The sequence below is a fragment of the Lactuca virosa genome, chromosome 3 (genome assembly GCF_052849685.1).
Source record: "Lactuca virosa cultivar CGN04683 chromosome 3, Lactuca_virosa_CGN04683_v6, whole genome shotgun sequence".
NCBI classification, from domain to species: Eukaryota; Viridiplantae; Streptophyta; class Magnoliopsida; order Asterales; family Asteraceae; genus Lactuca; species Lactuca virosa.
This window is the reverse complement of record NC_136428.1, coordinates 158,847,224-158,854,079: the sequence shown is the minus strand read 5'-3', so window position 1 is coordinate 158,854,079 and position 6,856 is coordinate 158,847,224.

The window sequence follows — 6,856 nt, the reverse complement described above, 5'->3', positions numbered from 1 at the left end:
GGGGAAGGTTATGCGGGACAAGGAGGTACCTTTGGTAAGGGTACAGTGGGAACACCAAAGAGGGTCCGAGTGGACGTGGGAGCCGGAGGCAGAGATGCGGGAGCACTATCCGAGGATGTTCACCGCAGCAGACTTCGAGGACGTAGTCTAGTTCAAGTGGGGGAGAATTGTAACGCCCCAATTATCGAATACCAATTTATGGTTATAAATTCTCGTGAATTAAAGATCTACTCGACGAGTTGGTTGCCTGACTCGTCGAGTAGCAACGGGTTTGGGCCACGTGTTTAAGTGACCAACTCGCCGAGTCGGAAGAGTGACTCGACGAGTTGGACCTGCAGGGTGAAACCCTAATTTCCAGGGTTTGGCACCCTATTTAAGGGATCATTAGCTTCCCTTAGTCCCTTTGCAGCCTCTTGAGAGTCCAGAACCCCTAATTCGTGTGTGCGCTCCATATTAGTGTAAATTTCAAGCTTGGAAAGAAGACCTTGATGCAAGAAGCTTGAAGATCAAGAAGTTGGAGGCAAGAACGTTTGTGCGTCTGAAGTCTATCTCAGCTAGCTTCATTTGAGGTATCAATTCATGATCTTGGCCTCATTCCTTTCTAGATCTCTTTGGATGAAGTTTAGGGCTTCTTGGCTTGGTTATGAAGCTATTCTTGGGTATAAGCTCAGATCTAAAGTTGTAACTTCAGATCTGAATTCTCTTTGATTTGTAAGTCCATAAAGCTATCAGCTTTGGCAAGTATGAACCCCTCCTTAAGTGTAAAACCCCATTTCAAGCTTGGATTTGGCATTATGAGTCATTAGAGGCTTGCATGCACGTAAACTTTGCAACTTTACGTGGTAAGCATGCCTTGGGAAGTTGGATCTGCAGTATGGAGTCTTAGAATGGCTTAAAAAGCATCTGTATGGATGGAGGACTTAAGGGACTCGAGGAGTCGCATGGTAGAATCGGCGAGTCATATGAAGATGGTCTTGAACTCGACGGGTTGGATGAACAACTCAGCGAGTCCGATGAAGATTGCATTGGGCTCAGCCAGTGGCATGGTGACTCGGCGAGTTGGCAAGTTATGCAAGGAACTCGGTGAGTAGCTGAGGGTTCTCGATGAGTTGAGGTCAACATGGATTGTTGACCTTGATAGTTGACTTTGACTTTGACCAAGGGTTGACCGTTTTGACTTTTGAGAATAATTGGTAAGCAGGTATTTATGAATTGGATCATTGATGGTTATAGGTGTTGGAGCATGGGGCAGTGTTTCGGGAGCGTGATTTCATGGTTCAGTCCGGCATTGCAAGGTGAGTTCTCCTCACTATATCAACAGGGTCTATGGCACCAAGGCCGACCCTTTATGATTTACATCCTGGTTTAGGATGGTTGTTATGTTATTGATATGCTAGATTTCATCCTGGTTTAGGATGGTTGCTATGTTAGATTTCATCCTGGTTTAGGATGGTTGCTATGCTAGAGATCGGTTAGATCGGTATCCTGGTTATAGGATGGTTGCCATGTTAGTGATCTGTTAGATCTGCATGTTTACTTGTTTATATGTATGTGCACATGTTTGTTGGTTTGGGGAAAGGGTTGAGGCAGGTCCTGCAGTGTGCAGTAGGCCAAGACACCCTAGGCGGACCGGGTAGACTGCAGGCCCGAGCCGGGCAAATCTAGTCAGGCCGAAGACCCAGCGAGCGGTCCAGATATGCTGAAGGCCCCGAGGAGGGAGGTCCAGACGTGTCGAGGGCTCGGAGAGCAGTCCAGATAGACTGAGGACTGGGATTCGGTCCAGTCAGACTGATGGCTCATTATGCATGTTGTTTTCTGGTTTCTTATATGTTTATATGACATGGTTATATCTGTATGGCATTCGTATTTTGGGGGTAACTCACTAAGCCTTCGAGCTTACATTTATCGATTATTGTTTCAGGTATTCTGATGATCGCGGGAAGGCGAAGGCGTGATCGTGCACCTCCTTACATTTTCATGATTGATTTTGGGGATACTCTGATGTTAAAACTATTTTGAAAACAAACTGTAATCACTTAATGGTTTTTAAATGTATTAAAAAGATTTAAATTGGCTTGAATATGGGTGTTACACTTATGGTTATGCATTTCATGGAGGTTAGCTGGTAGCGGGACTGTATGTTGTAAGAGAACTAGTAGGAGGTAGTTATATGTATGATTGATGTTTTCCTATATTATGTGCCTACTTAATCCTTGATTGATTATATGTCGACATATGGTAGTAGTGGGTTGAGGTGGTCCTGCTTTGTGCTATAGGTCAAGATACCCTGTGCAGGCTGGCTGTAAGCCGAAGGCGCTGAGGCTCGGGAGGAGAGGTTAGGTTGAGGCGGTATGCCAACAAACCCTGGAATTCTAGCCCGGATAGACTGAAGGCCTGCGAGGCGGTCCAATCAGGTCGAAGGCCCGAAGGGCGGCCGTTATGCACGCATGTATGTTTATCAGATGGGGTATTTTGGGGGAAACTCACTAAACTTCATGCATATCCAATTGTTTATTGTTTCAGGTATCATCGGTGATTATGGGAATACGAAGGCGGGACTTTACACACTCATCAGCAGCAATGAGGATTTCACGTTCATCATAATACTCTAAATTTGAATAAATGTAATTTTGGAATAAACAGTTTTCTTAATAATGAATTTATAAATTGGGATGTTTTACCTTAATAAAAATGGAAAATTTTGGTTGTGAAAAATAGGACGTTACAAGTTGGTAACAGAGCCTTGGTTTGAATGAATTGGAGGAACACTTGTGTGAATCCAGTCTCAAACTAGGATCCGAGAGTTTTTGAAAAATGCTTTTGAAAAAGAATTTATAATAAAAAAAGGTTGGGTTAGGAAAATGGGCTCGGTATCTTGTGATGTTCTTGTTTGATTGTTGGCTTGGGATTAAGAATATGGGCCTTGACTTAACTTTGACTATTTCAGGAAGATGCGGTGTCTACAATCAGCCAGGGCCCGAACAGGAGAGTGGTTCCCAAAATACCCGTACTTGTTATGTTAATTGAGTTTTGATTTTGCTGATATACGAATTGTTAAGAAAAAGCATTCTAGTGGATAAAGTTCTTTTACTAACTGGTGGTACGGGAGTGAGGATAATCCTAAGAAGAGTACCTAGGAAGTTAGTTGTATCTCGTAGGAGAAGTGGGTGTTAGCACACCTAGGAGTGGTCTAGTGCAGTAACTTAGGACCATGGGATGAATTCTGAATCAACTACGAATAGGTGTGGAAGGTAGTATCGGCCCGTACTACTGAAAGCATAGGATCCGTTTGAGCTTTAGGAAGAATTTTGAGGCTGCTAAAGAACTAATAGGAGTAGGACCTAGTGTGTTGAGCACTGTATTATTATGTTTGATCTTTCCTTGATATATTTTCAGTATGGCGGCTATTGGAGGTTCAGGCTCAGGAGCCGGAGCTGGTGGCAAGGATGGGCCACGATTGGCAGAGGACCGGGTTAGAGAGATCATTCGTGAGGAGGTTGTTTCTATTGTACGGGAGTAGATACCAGAGTTGTTAGGGTCTATCAAGTCCGCTATGATGGAGCTCTTTGATGATAGATACACAACACTTTTTGAGACTGTCACTGTTGTGGCGACCGCGACAATCGTTGCGGATGGGTTCAACGCTGGGAGAGATTTCTAGTACAAGGACTTCGACAATAGGAAGCCCCTGGTGTTTGACGGGGTTCAGGATCCAATCAACGCCATGAGGTGGCTGTCAGATGTTGAGGGATGTTTCTTTACTTGCTCTTGCCTAGTTGACCAGAAGGTCAAGTGCACTCTGAACCTTCTTCGGTTTGGAGTGAAGGATTGGTGGAGGCTGGTTAATAGTTCATACACCCCAGAGCAGTGAGTTGTATTATCATGGGAGGAATTCTATGAGATGTTCCACTTGAGATATGGCCCATGGGTGGAATGGGAGAGAGTGGCCCAGGAGTATTTGGATCTGAGTCAGGGGACTGAGTCGGTGATCAAGATCACCAAGATGTTTACAGAGAGAGCTATGTTTTGCCCTGAGTTTGCTGCTTCTAAGCAAGCTCAGATGACTCGGTATTTAGGCATTCTCAAGGCGGATATTCGGAATTTTGTATCCATCCAACACTATGATTCTCTCGCTGAGCTTCAGGATGCCACAAGGAGGCGAGAGATTGAGATAAAGACCTAGACAAGGGAGCAACATTAGGCTTCAAATTAGTCCCAGCCTCCAGCAAAGTTGTTCAAGTCCGCCGGTCAGAGTTCGGGATCAGTTGGAAGGAGGTGTCGATCTTTTATATATTATAGGTGTGTCAAGGAGGATCATTTTAGAAGAGACTACAGGCAAACTGCACGAGTTTGTTTTCATTATGGCCAGGAAGGTCACATCAGAGCTCGTTGTCCTTTTTACGTTTTTGGAGAGGTGTTGGATCCTACACCCTTAGCTTGGCAGTTGCCCGACGGTCGTCATGGGATGGCCGAAGTCCCAGAGACCGAAAGTTGAGTTGGAAGTTCTTCTTTTAGCAATTTTGGCGGTATTGGTAGTTATCTGAAATTTCTAGTTGTGTTTCAAAGTTTTCTTGTAATCATGGATGATCATTTGATTGGAATTATCTTAATTAGCCAAGTTGAATTTGACTTCTTGTTATGAATGGATTAATTATCATTATCTTCAGATTGTATGTGTTGAGATTTTTGAATGTTGTGTGGGTTCAGATTTTCCTGCGTATTTGGATATCAGTGGTTGGGTTCAAGTGTTTGAGTTCAGGTTAGGTTGGGAATCGAGGGCTTGTAAAGTTGTTAGATTCTAGCATAATTTAAGTGGGGGAGAATCGTGATTCCCCATTAGGACATCGTTGGTCATTTGACCTAGAGTGCTCACTTTTCAACCGTCAGAGAGAGCTCTTCGGCCGAAAGGTTGGCCGATGTTTCTGTTCGGAAGTTTTTCAGGAAAGCCCACATGAACCAGTTGATTTGGATAAGTGAGAAGTTAAGGGTTGTTGGGAGTATCAATCGTGCCTCAGAAAGTCTCCTGCAGAGTCGTTGCATTATGAATATCCGTTCTGGAACACGAGTTATGAAGTTTAAATCTGATGTACTTTCGGTTTCGGGAAGTATATTTATAGAGTTGATTCAGTGATTGTAGTTTTGAGAGTCCCCGGCTCTGTGGTTTTCGCTACAAGTTTGGTCTTATGGTTAGGAAGTTGTGGGATATGCTGGCATTGTATGTGTTTGTCTGCAACAGTTATCTGGCTGAGGCTCGTGTTGGGAGTCGCCTGATTTTCGGGTGAAGGGTTCAACAATAGTGAATGGTCAGGAGTTTTGTTTCTCAATGGTATCAGCTAGGTAATTCAGGTTTGGAAGGATGTCGTATGGTTCGGCTTGTAAAGTAGTTGTAATAACTGCGTTCTGAGATAGTTTGCTTACTTGGAAGTCTGTTGAGGTATTGGATTCTTGGGTTTTGGGAGGATTGTGAAGGTCATCTTCAACGGTAAAAGTTAGTGCGTCAGGGATTGGTTATTGGTTGGGGTGCGTGAGTTTAGTTAAGATTGGGTTAAAGATAGTAAATGAAGGTAGTCCCTTGAATGAGCAAACTTTTGGTTCGGATCAGGTTCCGAGGAGAACCGTCTGAGTGGCCCGAGGTGAGATGCGGGATCACTACCCTGAGTTAGTTACAACAACAGACTTCGAGTACGAAGTCAGATTTAAGTGGGGGAGAATTGTAACATCCCGATTTTAAAGTATTTATCTTTTAACACCCCCCTCCCCCCCCCCCCCCCGCTTAAGTATGATAATTGTTTGCGTTTTGGCCCTTTGTGGCATTTTGGTGATTTTAGCTATGGACTTTGTATGCTCGGTGTATGCTATGTACGTTGGGCGTACTTGGGCGGAGCTTAGTATGCTGGACCTACTCCGCGTACGTAGGGCGTATGTAACATCCCAATTTTCAAGTCCAAAAATTTCTTTTTAATTAACTGACTCATAAAAACATTCATAAGAAAATACTGTGAAAACACATCATCTCATAAAACAATGAATCATGTATGAAAACCCAAGTCATAAAATAATAACATATCAGAGTACAATCCCAGAAAACTCCATGCGGAAATCATGTGTGTGTGTGTGATGCGATGCTACGCCGCCGGCTCCTTCCCCTTAGACGAAGAGGTACCTGAAACCAAAACCGAAACCGTAAGCACAAAGCTTAGTGAGTTCCCCCATCATACCACATACCATACAATATCATCGGTATCTTTCAACCGGTAATCAACGTCGGTATCTTTCAAACGGTAATCATCGTTGGGTTCTTTCAACCGGTAATCATCATCGGTATCTTTCAACCGGTAATCATCATCGGTATCTTTCAACCGGTAATCATCATCGGTATCTTTCAACCGATAACTGTTATCGGTATCTTCCAACCGGTAACTGGGGACTATTCCACCCCCTAAATAGCATATAACAACAAGATATAAACATACAGTCAGGCATATCCGGGTACTGACCTACCCTTCGGTCCTAAGGACCGCTGTCAGGAAACCTAATCCCTACTATACACGTAACATATCATACAGATAAAACTCGTGACCCAAGCACATAACCAGACCAAGATAATTATCACAGAGACAATCATCTTTTAAATACTCCTCTTTGGTGGGCCGGCATTGTGGCCTTAGACCCACCCCTACTGGAAAGATAACTCACCTCGTACGAGAAGTTGCTGATAATCTGTGCGGGAAACCTCCGTCCACTGGTGCTCCAGAAATCCTCCGGCTACAATCCCCATAAACACTCAGTTAGAAACTGATATCTACTCTTAGGGTAAAATGACCATTTTACCCCCAACCAAGTCCAAGTCAAAGTC